Below are 19,594 nucleotides of genomic sequence, written 5' to 3'. Positions count from 1 at the left end.
AGAAAAGAAGGGACAAGTCGAAATACATTTTTGTGGCAATCAACATAATGGCAAAAATGCAGTCGATTGAGCTTAACTTGTTTTGAACCTGGAAAACTCCTTTAAATTACCCAAACAAAAACATGCCCGTCAGTGGGTGTTAGGGATACTTTTTTCATACTAGGCAATTTCTGATAAAATTATGTAATTTAGTACGAATATATATAATATTATCAATGTGGGTTCCTTTCCTTTATGATTATGGTCAAGTGTTGAATAGATATGGTGAAACTGGTTTTTAAAACAGGCCTTTAGCTAGTTTTGGGTCTGTTATGGATCTGTAACCTAGGTTATGGGTATTTAAGGGTGTGTTATAACCATAATTTAGAAAACACTCATAAAAAGTTTGCTTCTGTTTATGAAATGTGGCAAAGCCCAGCAGGACACTGTAAGAGTGGAAACTGGGATCTTGGGGATTATAACTAAGTCTTTAGATGGCCATCGTTGTCATGACCTTAGAATTTATGAATCACATGTATAATATTTCAGACACGACTATAATGTATATGGAAAAGTATCAATGTGTTAATCCAGATTCAGAGTAGGGTGCTACTGTAATGCTATGCAATCTCATCCGAGTGACCAATGTGTTTGGAAAATCATCTAGTTTTTCAAAGACAATTCCTCATTGTTAACATAATCTCCCCTATGATGTAAACTCAAGGTTTAAGTAACTAGTTAAGTTAGAAGCTATGTTGTCGTCAACTGCCTGAGGGCATATGGGGCCGTTCACACCAAATGCGTTTTGCGTGATTCTGTGCAGTTTTTCAATTGCTTTTCATGTTAACCTCTTTGACCATTGTGCTGTGTCTCGCCTTGTTTTTAAGACATTGTGCCAAGTTAAAAACAACTTTAAATTTTACAAACATGTCATGTTCTGTTCGTTGTGCTGCATCTAGGTTTTTTTTAGTGCTAGAACGTGTCCGGTGTGAACGGCTCCCTAAATTCCATATCACTAATCACTGTCAGATTTATTCTCAGAATTTTTAGCCTTTGTGTTGGAGACTTCAGGCTAGAGGGTTCAGTCTTAAAGTCTTTTGGAATACATGGGCTTGACAGAAATCAAATCGCAATCCTTGAAATCCGAATTAAAGACTTAGACAGTTTGATCACTGGTGTAGACGTTAACAGCCTTAGATGAGATGGAGAGCAATTCGGCATCACCTAGATTAATTTATTTATTTTTTTTCCTGAAGAATGGGACTTAAAAATCACATTAACAAGATGACAATATCAATATAATGACTCAAGAACCAAAAAAGGGGATAGGCCTACCGATGGCCAAAGTCTGTTTAGAGCCAGCGAATCTAAGAGTTTATCATTGAGTAACAGATTTCCGTTCTGTTCAAAAAGACACAGTATATGCTCCAGAAAACAAAGGCAGAGAGAATAGAGTCCTACAGCAGTATCTTATTCAGAGCTACTTGCAATAAAATAGACAAAAAACAGGACAAATATGTATAACGCTGTTTTGTTTGGTTCTTAGTTTAGGCCGAATACTTTCCAAAACTCATCCGTAGCTGTGCGGACTGTGAGGTTTAATGGGGGAGGAGTCTTCACGTCCACTTTGGCCAACCAGCTGGTATAGGCGGTGACTGAGGTTTTGAACCTGACAGGTACCAAGGACACATCCGACGCGCATCAGCTGGGCATTATGATGACCTCGCGACTGTGCATGGCGACGACCTCTTGATCCTATTTGCTTTGGGCCTCCACCCACTTCGGTTGACTCTCCTCCCATTGCCTGGGTGATGTGGAGTGGGATTCCAGTTGGGTTCATTGAAGGTGGTGATTTGGATAGGATTGCCCTCCACAAAATGGTGCGGTCGATGGTTTACGCCATGGTTAGTGTTTGATTGCTCTGAAACATCTGAAGAGATGGTAATTCCTTCTCTCAGCTGATGGAGTCTGGTCATGAAGTCCAGCCTGCAATAAGAAATAGGTGGGACTTAGTTTCAACTTAGTTAGAATCGAAATATTGAATATTGAGTTGGAAGTTTTGTGTTATTTTATGACTTTCTGAAATACTTGATTAGGAGTGGTGGTGGCATAGTGGGCTAAAGCACATAACTGTTAATCAGAAGTTTGCTGGTTCGATCCCCACAGCCACCACCATTGTGTCCTTGAGCAAGGCATTTAACTCCAGGTTGCTCCAGGGGTATTGTCCCTGTAATAAGTGCACTGTAAGTCACTTTGGGTAAAAGCATCTGCCAAAAGTATAAATGTAAATGATTGGTCAATCGCGGCAAAATATTTTTGTATAGCGACCACTAAACTTTAGAATTGACTGTTGACCCAGTTAACGGGTGTCTTACATTGCTCTGCTAGTTTAAAATCTCTCCCAAGAGACTCATTTGACAAAGTCTAAAATCATGAAAACAATGCCTCAGTGCATGGTGAGATTAGGTATCTGCAACTATTTATTACACTGAATTGGCATGATCCATCATTTTGCATCATTTATTGTATAAACTAAATGTGCAGTTTGGTCAACTGTGCAAATATTTTTGCAGCCATATTTCTGAGCAAGCACACTGCTCGGCAATGGAATGACTTCTTGGGATGGAGCGTACGGCAAACACACTTGATTTACTCTGGTTTTGTAATGGTCAGTGTAGAGCCATCTGCTCTCTGTTTAATGATTACACTGGGCACTCAGACTTGAATCACCCCTGGTTTTTGCACTGTGTTTGTATAGGGCACTAATTCAGGTCTTGCTTTTAGAATTAGAAAGCACCAGTTAGTAGCTTGCAGAGGTACTTGCTAAAATGATGGCAATTTAAATCCTCCTGATTCATTAAGATCCCTGCAATGAGTGTTTTATAAAGTTGCTATGAATAAAAGACATATGCTACAAAGTGAATTATACAGACCAATGTGAAATGTAAAATTACATGCATTTTTGACCTTCAGTTTGTAGTTCTAGATTGAAATCCAAAGGGACTGTCAGTCCCTAACATTCCCTACAGCCCCTTTGTTTTTTACAGAAGAGAGAAAGTTTTGGAAAAACTTAAGGGTGAGCAAATTATGTCAGAATTAGAATTTATATATATATATAAGAACAATCAGCTCTGTAGGTCCTCATAATGCAAGTGAATGGGTACCAAAAATTTGAAGCTCCTAAAATCACATACAAATAATCCATAAGACTCCAGTGGTTAAATCCATGTCTTCAATATTATAGGTGTAGGTGAGTAACAAAAAAGTCCTTTTTTACTATAAATCTCTGCTTTCACATTCTTCTTTTGTTTTTGCCGATTTGCTTTCTCCGTGCATATCATCAGCCACCTACTGGGCAGGGAGAAGAATTTATAGTAAAAACTGACATAAATATTGAACAACTTCTCACCCACACTTATTATATTGCTTCTGAAGTCTGAGTCTTATGGATTACTTTTATGTTTCCTTAATGTGATTTTTGGAGTTTCAAAATGTTGGTACTCATTTACTTGCATTGTGAGGACCTACAGAGCTGAAATATTCCTCTAAAAATATTTTTGTGTGTTCATGGGCCGGTTGCACCAGCTATACGTAAATTACAACTTAGCCTAGTTGTGGCATAAATGGGTACTAAGTCATATTTGCGCACTTCTAAATATTTGAGCATTGCACCATTCAATTTGGGTAGAACGTAACGCTACGTATAAACTAAATATTTACAGATGCCTCCGATAACGAGTAACGGATGGAATTAAAAGGCAGACTCACTTAATGACATCAATGAGCTCATGTTTAGCGTGACAGGCTTCAATCCTTTCAATATATATGATGATGTTGCATTACACTCGTTTACATTTATGGAAGAAAACATTATGTAAAAACGTACCACTTCAGCATGAAACTGATCTAACGGTGCACATTCCTGTGTACTCCGCCCAGTGTAAAGTTTCAACATATACTAATTAGATATTAAAATGTATTAAAATGTTAATTTTTCCAGCCTGTTATATTAGTATTTATTTATTTATTGTCCCTTAATCATTTTAGATATAGTTATTGAATATTGTTATTTACATATAAATATACCATTAATAAAATCTTGTTTTATTACGTATCATATTCCAATGGGGATATCATTTATTACAGCTGACAGTTACAAGCAAACAAGGTTTGAATAAGATAAAACTGAAATTCACGGCTGTTTGATTAACACTTACAAATTAGAAGGCTTCTTATTGGATCAATTAAGGTAAAAGCCATATTATGCAACTATGCATCACTTTACGGAGAGCTTATGACCTACTAGTTAAGTGTTACCTTTAGAACAGGTGGTGCAACCAAATTAAACACAGACTTAGTTACAAACTAACTAGTAGTTACTAAACTTTACATTTCAACTTAAGTGAGAACTTATGCACACCTGGTGCAACCCTACCCAGGAAAAGAAGTAAAGTCATAGACCTAGCATGAGGGTGAATTAATGATGAGAGAATTTTTGGGTTAACTATCCCTTTAACTTGAGAAGGTTGCAACTTTTAATTACAATCAATTAGCATGTCTGTTTATTATATTACAATTTATAAATCTCACCATGCTACATTTCCCCATAGACCTTGATGAAATGTCAAAGTACACGCATTGTTGTCCTTCCATTTCCAAACTATTCTAAAAGCTTGGTTAAGCATAACTATAAAGAGCAATCCAGTTTATACAAAAACTCTAAAGCTGAAATTTGAGAAATGACAGGGTGCACTGTTGGGTTGAACCAAATAACCACCTATTCTCACTGTATCATGCTAAACTTAGGAACAAAAAAAAGCTTGCTGAGTAATGGTGACTATGTCAGACATGTTACACATTCTTTTGTGTATTTTTTTACACACTTTTATACAAAGTGATTCATTAGAGTAACATGTGTCCACACATCTGAGTGAATCTCAGCAATTAGACATGATAAAGTCTAAGCGTTCACCCCAAGAGCATTGGTTTCTCTTTGAGGTTGATCCAGAAGAACTATGCTTTAGATCCTTAAGAAGAGATAATCACCTCATTTACTTCATCTGTCTTTGGTCTTTAACCTCTTCTAAGGCTCCATTACTACACTTCCATGTCTCTTAAATCCTTAAAAGATTTTGTGGTAGACAATCCGGTCACTTGAATCATCATCTTAAATGTCAGCTTAAGGTATCCTTCATGTCCTCTGCACAAACGGTGCAAAATTATTTGGGCACCGTTGTTTGATACTGCACTTTCGATAAGGAAATTTTTCAAATAAAGTGTGAGCAAAAGTAATTGTGATGTTATGACTACCACTCAGCCAGGTCTTTTTAAGCAACCAGATTGGCCCGGTTTCTAGGGAGGGTAGAGTCACATGGGGTAACCTCCTCGTGGTCATAATTAGGGGTTCTCACTCTCAATGGGGCACGTGGTAAGTTGAGCATGGATCGCGGAGAGTAGCATGAGCCTCCACATGCTGGGAGTCTCTGCGGTGTCATGCACGGCGAGCCACATGATAAGATGATAATGTCTCAGAAGCGGAGGCAACTGAAACATGTCCTCCGCCACCCAGATTAAGGTGAGTAACCGCGCCACCAAGAGCAGTGGCAGATTTAGGCATCGGCAGTCGCCCAGGGTGGGATATTGCGGGGGGGATTTGGGCAGCACGAGGCGGCGGTGTCCCCCCCCAGGGTCAACAACTTAACTTTGGGGGCGTTCTCATTTACAACCCCCAGCAGGTTTCGCCTAGGGAACCAAACAAGCTAGATCCACTACTGACCACGAGGACCTGTTAAGTTGCAGGAATTGGGCATTCCAAATTGGGGAGAAAAGAGAATAAAAATTTAAAAAAGAAGAAAAAATATGATTTCTTTATATTATATTATATTTTTGTTATATTAAATATTGTCAGCAAACAACCTTTGCCCGACAGACAACAATGAAATGTGATCTGTGGTTCTGGATATTTCTACTTTGTGCGTATAGTGCTCAGCCAAGAAAATAAGCACCTGCGCCTTGAAATTCAATCCATCTTGGGATAAGGGTAATAATCATGCTTTGCAGAAACTCCATTTGCAATGCCTCAAAAAAAGATAAGGCCCTCCCAGAAACAAGAGGAACAGCCAAGTCTTACTTTTTCTTGAAAAGTGATCTTGCAATTTATTCTGTTGTAATTTACTCACCTTCATGTTGTTTCAAAATGTGTGACATTCTTTAATGAAAACAAAAAGAAGATATTTGGCAGAATTTAAGGGACTGACAGACCAGTCACCATTCACTTTCAATATATGGAAAAACATGCATTGAAAATGAATGGTGACCAAGTCTGTCAGTCCCTTAAATTCTGCCAAATATCCCCTTTTAAGCTCCACTGAAGAAAGAAATTCATACAGGTGGAATAACATACGGGTAAGTAAATGTTGACAGAATTTTCATGATTGGGTGAACTATCTTTTTAAGGCTCAATCAAAAAAGCGCAATCAACCTGATATCTTTCATTTGAAACTGCTTTGCTAGTTGCGTGCTCTGACTTAAAAGCTTGCACTCTGTGGAGGTGGACTTTGTGTCTGAAGGATTTAATCTTTTGTAATGCAACATGTCTCATGTTCATTGCCACCTTTGGCTGCTCACCTCATCTGGTTTGGAATTGGAAGACTGCCACGCAAATCCTGTTATGCCTTATGGGAACAATTTCTTTTGTGGGAAAACAAGGAGAATTGATATTTCATTTAGATTTTTTTCCATGATCCTCCACTTAGAGAGGCAGGTCAAATGTGTTTCAATACAGTATTGTTTGCTTTTGGTATAAGGCCGGGATTTTAGCACCTCTATGAAATTGGACATGTTTGTAAATTGCTCACCAGCTGGTTATATTTACAGTATAGATGGATAGAGGGTGAGTAATTATTGTACCTTGTGGTCTTTGATGGGAAATGTGACCTTCTCCAGTTACTTGATGTTTTGAAATGTTTTGTTCCACTAATACCAGTTTCTATTTCGGTAAAATGGCAATTGTATGCTCCGAAACAAAGCTCAGACACTCAAATGCTCAATATTTTGACTTTTTATATGTAACAAGGAGCTGAACCTTCTAATGGACACTATTTGGAAGGACATAGTTATAATGTGCTAAATTTGCCACAAAAATAGCTATTTGGCTGAAATGTATTCAATCGTGGATAGTGTTACCACATGTTTGAAATGAGTTTTCTTAACATAAATATGTAATCTCAATCAACTGAAACACTTTGTGTTGAAAGAGCCTAGTTGAATTGAGTAAACCCAACAAAATTAGACATGTCAATGTAACTCAAATAAATCTATTTATTTCTTCATTTACAGACTAGTGAAAGTGAATGTTAGCATGCTAAATACATGCTGGTTGGAAGCAATACAGAGTGTAGTTTTGTTACTCTGTTATGTTTAGCACAGCAATTGCTCAACGAAGCGAACAATCAGTTTTATGTACGACATCTGCCTGTCCTCATTTTTTGCTCATGCTTTACACAAAACCTCCAAAATAACAAAATATTTAACACTAACAAGTATCCCCCTTTATATTCATCTTGCACAAAAACACATAAAATAACACTTAATGTTAACATTTACTCTCCCTATCGAGTCCCAAGCAAACCATGCTGAGATATGGAAATACCTGCCCAGTTTCATTAATGCTACATTAACACCACAGATAGTGTTCATGCAGTCCCAACTCAAATGGATTAAGTAAACTTCCACTTTACAAATTTAAAGTGATACAACGCAATGAAATCAAGTTGTGACAAAATGCTCCGGAATTGTGTTGCTTAGTTCATTTTAATTAAGTAAATTGAACAAGGAGCAAAAATTCTTTTTTTGTTGTTGTTGTGTATTCTCAATACAGTAAACTGTGCCATTGTTGTTAGGATGGATAACTTAAATGGTGATTTTGCTTAGCATGAGTTGACTAAGCATGTATTTGTTTATCCATACTAGATGAGTTCATTTAATCGGCCAAGCCATATAATGCTCCAAGCCATATAAAAACAACAAATCTGATATGCATATTTGTCTTATGATGCACATCATATCATAACATTGGGGTCTCTTGTTGGTTATTGACTGGAGAAACAGCACTAAAGATGTTGAGTGCACACATAAACTGTGAAAGAGTGAAAATGCATTCTGAGTTTGTGTTTAACTACAAGCATGTCAAAGGTTAGTTTTGTTAACTAGGGGCTTTTAAAGTCATTCTTCCTCTGTGTGTATGTTTTTAGGCTTTTACAGTTTCTGTTCTAGGTGGAAATATACTCCGTGAGGATGAGGAGGAAGGAATTTAGGTCTTAGTTACTAATCCACAACGGAATTCTGCCTAACGGATGAGTTTTCACTCCGTTCTTGCCACTAGCAATAATGACCAAGCAGCATGGTGTACAATGGTAATGTTTATTTTGTAAAGGGAGGACCACGTATCCCAAGTCCATGAACAGCCCAGATTCCCACTGAGTATGAACCAACAGGTTTCATGTTGAAATCTAGATTATGCTCATTATCTAGTTCAATATCACAATGAAACAGATTCTTATATCACTGACAATAGAAAATTACATTGTCTGATGTGCCACAAAATAGACAGTCACCTTGATTTGTCTGAGTGTTAAATATTTGTTTTTTAGACATTGTTTTGAAAATGTTAATATTGGCGGTAGCTGGGGGGCCCGGGTAGCTCAGCGAGTAAAGACGCTGACTACCACCCCTGGAGTCACGAGTTTGAATCCAGGGCGTGCTGAATGACTCCAGGCAGGTCTCCTAAACAGCCACATTGACCTACATGGGGTAACCTCCTCGTGATCACTATAATGTGGTTCTCGCTCTCGATGGGGTGCCTGGTGAATTGTGCGAGGATGCCGTGGAGAATAGCATGAGCCTCCACACACGCTACGTCTCCGAGGTAACAAGCCACATAATAAGATGAGCGAATTGATATCTCAGACGCGGAGGCAACTGAGATTCGTACTCCGCCACCCGGATTGAGGCAAGTCACTACACCACCACAAAGACTTAGAGCGGATTGGGAATTGGGCATTCCAAATTGGGGAGAAAAGGGGAGAAAAACAAAATATTGGCAACAGCTACAACCGAATGATTTTTGAGAATTATAATGAAGTGGAGGTCTTCCGATTTCAAATAAACAGTCCCATTTTATCATTGCAAAGACATTGATTTTGACTGTATTTATGTTTGTCCTGATATTTAAAACCTTTTAGGCTGATACTTAAATGTAAAAAGATAAGTTGTCCAAACCTTCAACTGAGTATATTGTGTCTATCACTGTCATACGTGTTATAAGCCACTGCAGTGTTGAGCCATATGGCGATGGTTTCAGTCATTATACACCGCAGAGGGACGATCCAGTTTGCTGCTGTTGTTTTAAATTTACATTTGACTTGTCGCTTGGCTGCCTCAAAATATTTGAACACAAACTAAACCAAGACATTATGCAAGGGAGAAAACTGGGCTATGTAGAAAAAGCTATTTCCAGAGACCTATGATCATGTTTATAGCATCTGAATGGGCCTCAAATGGTAATCATGAATCCACATGGTCACATGAATCAGACAACATATCAGTACAAATGAAAAAAAAATACCTTGGTGATATTGCAAAGGTTTCTGTGCATTCTGCGTAACTGGGTGGTTATTGAATAAACAAAACATTAAGAAGTCCATGTAAAGAATGTAGAGTTCTACATCTATAAGACACGCTATGGCATTATAGAGCGACAAAGAAAGAAATATATGACAAGAAGTGGTTGAAGAGTGAGGAGAAAGGTCAAAGACTGAAAACAAGATGCTTTGCACCTTCCATAGGACTTTACACTGTAAAACAGCCCCACCAAATAGAGTTGCAAATCTCAAGTTATTTTCAATGGAATTGGGCTTCTCTTAAACTATTTCTGCAGGTCGATTTTTATAGATATCTCACAAATAATTAATTTTTAAATGCTATATAATTAATATAATATTTATAACACATAAATCAAATGAGTTTTAAATAAAATTATAGTACCTACTGTATTTTCTATCCTACCAAACTGATCCCTGGCTCCAGATAAGTTTTGATATTGGTGTGGTTTAGACTTTTGATTGGTCTATTGGGCTGTTTTTACCTTGAGACCTGGCAACCCTGCCTCCACACCCCAAATACTCTGAGATTACAGATTGAACTGGACATGCAGTATGCCTTCATATAAGTTAAATGTTGGTATGCTGCATTTTCAAAAACTTTACATTGTTGCCATCTTCATTTTAAAGGCACCAGGCATTATAACGGTAAACTGGTTGACACCTCAGTATTTTACATTGTAGTACTGAAGTCTTGACTTGTCAGATGTCTGTGCCTCAAAACTGGTCTAATGGCCTCACTAAATATCTCAATGAACAGTAGAAAAACATTATCTGAAATGTCCTTCATAGAGCACAATTATACTGTAAATACTGTAGGTCAAGGACAGATAAATTCTCATAACACGCCAGTTTGGTTTGCTATCAGTTGTGGGGTTGTTTAGTGGGCAGACAAATGTCACAAGATACAGTATTAATTAGCTACTGTGAAGCGAAAGAAAAGTTCTGGGAAAATATTATCCACTGTTTCAAACTGTTGACAATCATACCATGTACTGCAGTAGATGACAAAATGTTCTATTGTAACTTTTCAACAACCACAATTTTGGGTGAACTGAAATGCATTATTTTGTTCCTCGGGCTGACATTGTGCAGAGAAATAAGATGGCCTGAAATGAGCAGTTTAGAATAGTGCAAGTGAATTTAAGGATATGACCTCAACTGTTTTAGATGGCTGTTTTTAAGAATAACTAGACCCCCATATCCTATATCAGAGATTTGCTGCCAAACAAATGTGGCAAAAATGTGACATATCATCACTTAAAAACAACTCTGGTGTTATACTGAATATCAATTTGGTATCTAAGTCTGAAACCTGCTTGCACTTTCTATGCAATAGTAGGGAGAAAGACAAAATAAAATAAAAATCATCAAAACATTCAACACCAATTAACAATTAAAAGCCCATTTAAATAGAGACATCCTTTGATAAGGGTTTTGCCCAAATTATCTCTTTGTCAGAGAGTTATTATTCTTTCATAATCACATGAGTCACAAAGTCTTTGGGATGTGACTAATTCCTCGTTTTGCCAGTTCAGTATGGCGCTAGCTTAAAAATGTATAATCTGAAATCTGTGTTTTGAGAGTGGTATATTTTAAAGTTTTGATATTGGGCTGGTTTAGACTACTTCTGATCTACTTTGGTCTATTGGGCTGTTTTTACAACGAGACCTGGCTTTGTAAAACGTTCCTTAATAACTTCAACGCTTGCGATATAAAGTGTTTGTTTGCTTGACGACTTTTATATGACGCTAACAAAAGTTATTGTATAGTTGATGATAAATTTAATTGAATGAAATATTATGAAATTTTGATTAATTTATTTTCATATATATTTATATTTGAATGTGCAACAGCTACTGATATGGTAAGCATGGCATCATATTAATTAATTAATTAATAATGAAAGTTACTTTAAAGTGCTATTTGTAAACGTTTCAGTTCTGAATATGGATGCGCGCTGCAATGGGTTAGATGATGGGATGCGTGCGTTTACTTAGTCACGTCTACCATCCTAACAGACCTTGGTTACTGCTACCACAATCTCGTCCGACACAACACTCACTCTTTGTATAATAAACTCCCTTTGCCGGTTATACATTTTCCTTGTGCCAATCTACCTCGAAAGGGTGCGCAAAAGTTTCCAAAGTTCAACAAGTTTTGTCTTTCAACAGGTGAGCGAGGACGGTGATGTGGCAGTGAGAACTAACATTTCCATTGAATCTAGAAAAACAAGAAAAAGATAAAGACGCATTTTAAGGAGTCACGAAGCTGATTGTTACCATGGTTCCCTGCGGGAAGTTCGAGACCTACAGTATTGGAAACTGTTAATTATTTAACGGTTCATTTGAATCCTTCCTTCTTGATTCGATTCCGATTCACCATCTCTCTAATCGATTCAGAATTAGATCAAATGTGATTCGATTCTGATTCTTTGGGGTATTTTTCAGTTATAATGTCCATTTTGCCTACATATAAAAATAATTTATCTCTCAGCTGATGTTGTATATTAGCCTATACTGGGAACATTCCAACTTAGTAGCCTATTACGAAAATATCAATTTTTAAAGTTAGCCTAACAGTAGGCTAATCCATAACTGTTTAGTTCAGTTAGTATTTATCTATCAGATATAGGCTAATCAACACAACCAAAAATTCAGTTAAATTTTAAGTATCCGTAGATGTCGGAATCGTTCAAATGAAGATCGTGATTAATCGGGAAATCTATATTTTATACGGCATTAAATGACGCAACCCCCAGTGTTTGAGCCATTTAAAAAGGCGGATTCTTACCTGTTCTTCTTCCCAAGCGGGCTTCTAGCAGGTAGAGCCAGCAACTGTGAGAAGAGCAGGCTGATGCAATATACCGTGAGCGGGAAAAACTTTCTCATCGTGGGCGAATAATGCTCTCACACTCCCCTGGACAGGAGGGGGCTTGCAGTGCACCTGGGCGATATTCTATTTCCAGCTAATGGAACTTCCAGAGATGGTCCAAAAGGCACTCAATAGTGCTGGTGTGCCCGAACTCTTGCTTTCCTTAACGGAGAAGGGGAGGAATAGATTAATTAATTGATGCCCACTAACTACAATGCAAATAAATATTATTGCTCTTATTTGCTGTGCATCAGAAATGTGGCTATGACGACATTTAACTACAGACGTTTACAAGCAATCGACTGAAACATGTATTGAATTGGTTACAATGATATACTTTCAGATCAGTTGCCAACTAATTACAGTCACCCCCTATGTTTCTGTTTTTTTTTTCTCTCTTTTTTTTCTGTTAAAAACATTTAATATCCTCTCCTATCTTCTATTTTATTAGCTTACATTTTTTTTTCTATGTGCATTATATGTTATATTATCTATTATATTATATAGGCTATACTGTATTTTACTCACCTTTATCTCAGGTGGTTTTAGCGCCACGCGTAATATTGCCTTGAGAATTTTCCCACGGGTGCGCACGCGCTCGCCAAGTTCAAGTTCTAGTGGAGTTTGAGGTTCAGCTGACATTGGAGCGTTTAAATATGGACTGGGCGGGCCTACAGCGCGATTTCAAAGGTGTGCCAAAACCTTACACAGTGAGTGGATCAAGCTGGATCTACTGTGAGTCATTGTGGTAAATGCAAGCTGAAGACTGGAATCAAACGCACACTTATTACTTACTGTTTGTGGCCAATAAACTGTTGACATTGAACTACAATTGACCTTGAATTGAAAGAATTATCAGAACTTTCAAGTTATTGCCCAATTATGAATAACGTGCTTGATATTATACTTGTATAAAACTGTAGTCTATTAAATAGACTACAATATAAATAGGCTAATGTATACCTTTTGTCATTATGAGATAAAATATATTGTCTACATAGCTTTGCATTGCATTGCATTTAATATTTGGTGGTACACATAATGACAATGACCTTAAACATAAGCAAAGAAAAAACGATACCGTTTATTAGTAACAATAACATAAATTAAAAGCACATTTCATCTAGTTTTACAGATAAAATAACATTCATAGGAAAACAGTCACAAAACCCTTTTATCTGTAACTGTTGGGGTGAGTGTACAGAGGGGATAAGGATGCTTGGAGACCAGTCGACTTCACCAGAAATTCAGGAGGGCACGACACACCCACACACGTTACTGGTCAATGTGCATAATTGTGATAATTGATTGGGTAGACTCTTCCAGCTGTGGCAAGCAAATCATACACCTTTTATGTGCACTTTTGCTATAAAATAGGTCATAATAATATCAGTAATAAGTCATTTTACATGGTGCTAAGTGCTTAAATGTACTAAATTAAGAAATGTTGAATAACTCTTTGGTTGTGTTGTGTGTAAGCATTCTTAAATGTAAATGACAAGAAAAGGACATAAGATTCTGCTACTGTACTTGTCTAATACTGCACATATTCTTTTCACAGTAAACTCAAGAGTGCCACAGAACCACAGACTTATTTATTGAAGTGGGGATTAACAAGCTGAAAGGTATTCATGTACGTGTGTGACCTGAACAAATAAAAAGACAGACAAGTTATACGAGGCAACTATGCAGGTATTATGGAACCTACTCTTTTAGCCTACTCTGTCTTAAAAAAAACGTAATCATCATGAATGATGAAATTGTTGTTTGTTGTTTGAAATTGACCATGTAATGAGGTCCAACAGGTGGAAATATGTAGATCTATTTATTGTGCATTTAATGTCCTCTACAATCATGGTGCCGTGCTCGAAAATAGAAAAACATTACTGTCATACCAGTTGAGTGTCTGACAAATAAACTTTGAACTTCAGCTGTTTGTGGTATTTTCCCCTCTCCCTTGACAAATACATTTTTTTTTGCATCGTTGTCTATGGTGAAGCAATAACTGTAAAATAAAAGTGATAGTTTATCCCAAAAAATTTAATTCCCTCATCATTTACTTACATTCATGATGTCTATGACTTTCTTCTGCAGAACACAAATGAAGATTTTTAGAAGAATATCTCAGTTCTGTAGGTCCATACAATGCAAGTGAATGGTGACCAGACCTTTGAAGCTCCAAAATTCACATAAAGGCATACAATTAATCCATTCAATTCTAGTGGTTTAATATATGTCTTCTGAAGCGATGCAATCACTTTGGGTGAGAAACCTTTTTACTATAAATCTCCACTTTCACTTTCAGAATGTCAAAGTGAAAGTAGGAGATTTTTAGTAAAAAAAAGATTAAATATTGATCTGTTTCTCACCACACCTATCATATAACTTCTGAAGACATGGATTTAACCACTGGAGTCATATGGATTACTTTTATACTGCCTTTATGTGAATTTTGGGCTTCAAAGGTCTGGTCACCATTCACTTGCATTGTATGGACCTGCAGAGCTGCGATATTATTCTAAAAATCTTAATTTGTGTTCTGCAGAAGAACGAAGGTCATACACTTTCCTCCTTGTAAATGGCTTTCAGCTCCACCGGAACAATATACAGTATGTCCCCTATTCAGAAAGTGACAGTAATTGAGTAAATGTTAACTGTTGCTTAATACTTGTGTATGTAATTGTGAATTATAACCATTATAACCTTAAATTAAATTATAAGTGAATAAATAGCTTAAGGCAACTGATTAATACAGCTTTTCTCAGCAAAATCTAACTGTCAGGGTGGCAAAGCTTGACAATTAAACAGGTTGGTGAGTGCACCCATTTATATAATCATGAAAAATCATGTCACAACAAAACTGTGAACTGCAGCCAAATCACAGTGAATGATTGGTCTCCTCTTCTGATCTCTCATCCACTCTATGGCCCTCTGTATTTCATGTCCCAATTAGTTATCATGAGTAACTACACTCCGTGGCCAATAAATCCGGTACGTTACACAAGTCAACCGTTCAGATGCTGTGATTTTCTGTAAATAGTATATGATGACATGATTGTTTTCAAATGCAATGGTGAACACTAAAAGCATCCCATATAAATATAATGCTGTTAAAATGAGTTAAAATATGAGTATATGAGGCCATATGATTATGGTAAATGAAGAGAGGATAATCAGACTTAATTAGGAAGAAAGAATGGCATGACGCAATGGCCCAATAGAGGCTTATTCTTTGGAGATAATTACCTGTTATGTGTACAAAACAAGATATAAATAATAGAAACTGCACATATCATTGGACCCCTCAAAGAGAAATTTAATGGACCTTTGCCAAGGTAGCCGACATATTTAATCTGACAAATTATTGTAAACTATTGTCAAGTACACTAGGTGAACTCATCAAACAAATGTCTAATTCTACAGATATATAGATATATAGATGGACGGACTGATGGACAGACAGACAGACAGACAGACAGACAGAAGACAGACAGAGAGACAGACTTGTACCAGCAAAAACGTTGCCTTTTGTATGCTGCACCCTAGTGGAGATTACCACAACAACGCTGAATAACTATCATACAATTTTTGGGGGTCAAACTGTCATTACATTCAAATTGCACATAAACAATATGTCTCAAATCATTTAAAACACAAAAACAAACTTCCCGAGTTCTGGCGCTTTCCCTAAAACATCAGTGACGTCTTTTGTACCCTCTTCCTCCCCAGTTGGATGGAATTGTAAATCCCTGTGCAAAATCATTTTGATAACATGATTTTTCCCACTGTTCATTTCCCTCACATGTTTACAATGGCCCATCCTCAAGTTACTAGTTTGTTATGGCTCACAATCAAGTTTGTTTGTTGTACCGTCAATTACTCCATAACGGACAGTTTATGGTTATGTTTGTTTTACAGGGTTTGTTACAATTCTATTACATTAAAAGAAAAAAGTGTATGTTTGCTTATTTTTAAGATTTATGCATTTACATTGAATTGGGTCATTTTTTATTATTTCTAAATGAATAAAAATGTAAATATTTTATTTTTTATTTAATTTTGTGAAAGATTGCTAAATAAAAAAATGTCGATTGTGAGCCAGTACACCTATGTCATGCACATAACTTTGAATCTGTGTGGGGGCCTGGTTGAGCAGTTGTGTTTGGGTGTGACTGCATAGGAACAATAGATGTAAAGTATTTCCAGAAATGACTTTCAATGAATGAGAGCTGAATGAAGACAAAAACACACAAGATTTTGTGTGGATCAAATAACTAGGCAGGTATAAAAGATGAATGAATCCTGGAATACCAACAGATAACTGACTGCCCTTTCTGCATGATCGGTGCTATGTAGGGTTAACCCACTTCATCAGTCTAGTCCTCATATGACTCATTATTATATTCCCATACTGGCATTGTACAAGACAGATCTGGTAGGTACCGGTTACATTCTTCTGCATCATTATTCAATTGTGTGTTAGAGCTTCAACTTTCATTTAGTTTAGTAGTGGCACAATCCTCATAGTTTGTCCTTTTTTTTTTTTGCCATTGAGAAAACAAGCTATAATCAGTTTGTTTATGGGCAGTTAACATGAAATGCCATTATAATCACACAAATCTATACTTTAGGCCTACTCCATCTTAAACTGTTTTAAACAGCATTTTGCTAATTATTTTGTAAGTATTATTATTAATAGTAATATTAATCAGAGACAACATGGAATATTTGCAGTTTTTAAACTAATTTGTCACATCACTGGACCATTTAGTGTCTTGCTGTTACACCAACAGAACTGAAGTGTGACGATGTATTTGATTGTTTAGAATATTTGATGCTACTGCAAACAACATAGTGTTTTATGTTTAATGTCAAAACACAAATGTAACAATCTTTAGAAGTTTGAATTTACTGTAAACAACAGGGTCACTGTTTGAATAGACATACATTTACTGTAAATGGTGGCAGTCAGTTTAAAGGAATATTAGTATATTATATAATACTAGTTAAGCTCAATCGACTCATAACATGATTTTAGCATGACAAAATTGCTTACTAATCATTTCTGTGTTAAGGTAAAGTAACAACCAATTTTATTAACGGAATGCTTATAAATAAACAAATAAATAAACCCTAAAATGATAATTTAAACAGCTTTTCAGCTCAAATAATTCACAAGTTTTAACAGAAGAATTAATGTAAGTGTTTTTTTATAAAAATATATGCTTCACATGTCTGTCTTTTACCCCTTAGAAAAATTGACCCCATTTACTTCCATTGTAAGTGCCTTAATGTAACCTCAATTAATTTTTTTATATTATTTAATGCTAATATTGTACTTTGATGCTAGAACCACTATTCATATTTGCTAATTACACTTCTCTGTGGAATACTTGATTCTGATTAGTTAATCTCTGCATTCAGTGATAAAATATTTACACATATTGGCAACTAATTACTATGTTAAATATGTAAATAACTATGCTAGTTACATGTGGCTCCATGGTCTACTTTTTCTCACATAATAATACATTTTATACTCAAAGCAATATTTGAACTCTTATTTATTTGATTACTAGTAAGTAATAAACAGGGTAATGTACAGTCAGCTTGGCATTGTTGCAGTATATGTATATATATATGTGTGTGTGTGTGTACTGTATATAATGTGTGTATATATATATATATTACTTTGCAATAATGATTAGCTGACTGTTTATTATCCTTTACTTGAAATACATATTTGGAGACATGCAAAAAGTCACCAAAACCATATGCATTGAAACATTGAAAACCATTTAATTACCCTTTTCTAAAATAACAAGCACTAATAATTAGCACTAACCAAATCACTTTTACCAATACTGGCAGGTTATTATAATGGAATAAAAGGATCTCTTAAAGAGACCCACTTTTAGTTTACATTTGGAGACAGAGAAGAGATTTTTGCTCAGGTAATGTGATTGTTGGAATTAGGATACTCTAAAATTAGTTGTAATTTTCACAGAGTCATGAGACCTCTTCCTGCCTATTGTTTTGTTGACAGGATGTCATGTGACTTTCAAATCCGGCAGAAAAGCTACGCTATATGCTCCCAATAGGCTTTATGTCATGCGAAGGAGACCTAGACACCTTTACACACACACAAACACTGTCACTACCTTGATGATCATGTCTACACATTTGTCCTTCCTGTCACATGCATCCAGCCAGAAACAACCCATGGCTATTCCTGTGATGATTTTACTGATCACTTTTTTTGGTTCACAAGAGTATATCACTCAGCTATAGTAGCAGGATTTTTTGATTTTCATATCAGATGGCTTTTAAGATGAGAAACATAAATATATAAATTCAAGGGGGTCCATAATTTTGACTGCCAGTGCAGATTGAAGTATTTCACCAATTAAATATTGAGCCAATTATCTTGCAGCTTCCTTTTGTTTTGAAGAGGAAAACATACAACAGTTGTCTTCTGGCTGTGATGTTCTCTCTTCTTGGACATCAACAGGTGCAGTTGTTGACCTTTTGGCTCATCGGTGTGATCAGCTCCACTTGGAAACTCGATATGGAGGTGTCCCAGCTGCATGAGAAGACTTCATGACTGTTAATGTTGCTTTTCCCAAGACATTGTGGGAAACCTGATCTCTGTGTCCACTGTAGCTTGACAACTCTCATCAGGCTCACTGTTTCTTGTCCCCTGCCTCTATCTTTCTATGTCTCTCTCCTTTTCTCCCTTTTTTAAATTAATTTTATCTTTTTAATTAAAAATTCAGGCCATCTCAGGTCACACAGTGTAGTGCTAAAGTGTCAGGTTACCATAACCCTGTAAAATTAGATGACTCCTTTGACTGCCATAACCTCCCTTCTCTTTCACCTGCACACATTTCCACTGCTGTCTCTACCTCTCTTCCCACACAAAACTTATTTTCCACCCTGGATGTAAACACTGCCACAGACATACGAGGCTCTACTTTAACAACCTGTCTAGACAGCATCTTCCCTCTCTCCTCTAGGCCAGCATGTATGACACCGTCCAGCCACTGGTTCTCTGATGTTCTTCGTGAATATCAGACTGACCT

General features: G+C 36.5%; 1 long non-coding RNA gene across 1 annotated transcript; it reads right to left on the bottom strand.

The window, feature by feature from the left end:
* Positions 1–1,822: 1,822 nt before the first annotated feature.
* On the bottom strand, positions 1,823–13,130 carry LOC127637540 (uncharacterized). The gene is made up of 3 exons (XR_007969756.1): positions 13,041–13,130; positions 12,432–12,674; positions 1,823–1,965 (listed from the first exon to the last, which is right to left on the bottom strand). It is a non-coding gene; the product is annotated as an uncharacterized LOC127637540 (long non-coding RNA).
* Positions 13,131–19,594: the final 6,464 nt, after the last annotated feature.

The sequence above is a fragment of the Xyrauchen texanus genome, chromosome 45, assembly GCF_025860055.1.
Source record: "Xyrauchen texanus isolate HMW12.3.18 chromosome 45, RBS_HiC_50CHRs, whole genome shotgun sequence".
NCBI classification, from domain to species: domain Eukaryota; kingdom Metazoa; phylum Chordata; class Actinopteri; order Cypriniformes; family Catostomidae; genus Xyrauchen; species Xyrauchen texanus.
The sequence above is the reverse complement of the archived record's forward strand: the minus strand, read 5'-3'. Positions and strand labels throughout refer to the sequence as shown.